This window comes from Frankliniella occidentalis, unplaced genomic scaffold (genome assembly GCF_000697945.3).
Source record: "Frankliniella occidentalis isolate FOCC.00 unplaced genomic scaffold, Focc_3.1 Scaffold280, whole genome shotgun sequence".
NCBI classification, from domain to species: domain Eukaryota; kingdom Metazoa; phylum Arthropoda; class Insecta; order Thysanoptera; family Thripidae; genus Frankliniella; species Frankliniella occidentalis.
The window spans coordinates 237,243-239,299 of record NW_026267406.1 but is presented as its reverse complement, the minus strand read 5'-3'; positions in this window follow the sequence as shown (position 1 = coordinate 239,299).

Genomic DNA, 2,057 nt, shown 5'->3' with positions numbered 1-2,057 from the left:
AACGACTGTTAAAGCTTGTGTCAGCCGGATTACGGATTACCCGGATTACCTCTGGAGTATCCTCCGGATTACGTTAATTTTTCTTTTGGATTACCACGGATTGCCCTAAAATTTCTTCGGATTACCCCTGGATTACCCCCGGATTACTTCGAATTTCCTCGGATTACCCCTGCCGGATTATCTAACGGCTGTCAGCCGGATTACCTTAGTCGTTTCCCCCTCGCTTTCCATTCACTTTCAAGTCAACTTGTTACTCGTTCTTTACCATCTCAGCCATCTCCTTGTTTTAATTGTAATGTTTGTGTTTGTTAACAGTTTCACAATGGATAATAATCAATCTGCAATGTTCTTCAAAATGTTGATGTATCAAATGTATCAACAACAACAACAGCAAAACAGAATGATGAACCAAATGCAGATGCAGATGCAACTTTAACTACAAATGCAGTTTATGCAGTCTGCTAACAATACTGCTTCTGCTAGAGCTCAACATTCCATAGCTGCTGCTTCAGGAGCTGTGCAAGTAGGTCTCATTAATGGGGCACCTAGTGGACTCTATTTATTTTCATTTGTTTTCTACTAATTTTGTCTGTCTTTTCGGTACATAGATGCCAATGATTATGCCAAATCCTCAAGCTCCTGCACTCCTGCAGCAGGGTCCTACAGGAGGCTTGCAAGTAGGTTTCACTGATGAAGCTCGTTAAGTATTCTGTTATCATTTGTTTTCTACTAATTTTGTCTGTCTTTTGGGTACATAGATGCCAATGATTATGCCAAATCCTCAAGCTCCTGCACTCCTGCAGCAGGGTCCTACAGGAAGCTTGCAAGTAGGTTTTACTAAAAGAGCTCGTTAAGTATTCTGTTAATATTGTTGACTAACTTTGTATATTTGGGAAAAGATGCCAATGATGATTCCAAGTGGATCCAACAGCAGAGCACTTCCGCCAACAGTTGCTATATCTCAAGCTAATTTGGAAGTATCAGCTGTAACTGGAACAGAAGCATCTAATAAAGACAAGGTGAAGGCTCATAATTGAAATGAAATACGTGTTAAATTCTTAATCTCTTGCATCTTTATTGGTGCAGTAATTTTGAATTCCTGTTCTGAAACAGGCTCTTGAGACGGTGGTGGTGAAACCCCAAGTAGAACACACAGAGAAACGTGAAACGGGAAATTCTGATGAGGTATGATAGACATTTACTGAAATTTTCATAGGCTAGAAACTTTATTGTAGACCCTTGTATTAAGTGCAACAATGAAATCCGTTTAAAGTCAACAAACAATAAACAGGTGCCAGAAAGTTTATAAAATTCCCTTCATTTTCACTTGAAAGAGTTATTATGACAGTCTAACAAAATATTCTAACTAGTGTCTGCAATGGCTTTTATGGTATATCAAAACATGTTACTTACCGTATTCACCTGAGTTTGAGACTGTCCACCCCTAAGCAACCACCATGTTTCCAAGACCAAAATTATGGAAAGAAAGGGCATGTAACACATGTACGACGATATCATTGACAAAAACAAAGTCTTAGACTCAAGTGAATATGGTAGTAAGTATGTGTATTTGCAGGAGTTGATGTGAAAACTTTTAAACCCCCACATGCAATTGGTGATAATTTATTTTTCCTTGCAACTCAACAGGTAAATGTCACAAGCGAGGAAACTGAAACCACGAACAAGATTGGTAAGCTTCAGCAACCCTCTTTACATTTTACGAAAATACTACCATGGACCATGGACAAATGGTTACTGGTTGACGATAAATAACTCTTTCCCATTGTATATTGCAGAACATGAGGGAAGAATGACGCGTTCCAGAGCTGCTCATCCCCCGTAACATAGTGCACTCCACTGTTTTCTTCAATCTACCAAGTTTCAAGTAAATGTAAAAAAAAAGTAAAATAAAAAAAAGTTCCAGTTCATTTTCTTATTTTCAACAACATTTTTTTTGCAACTTATCTTTCACTCTTCATTCACCTCAACTACATCTTATATTTCATAGTACTTTTGACTGTTGTGATTCAGATGGAAGACTTAACATGCATAAGAGA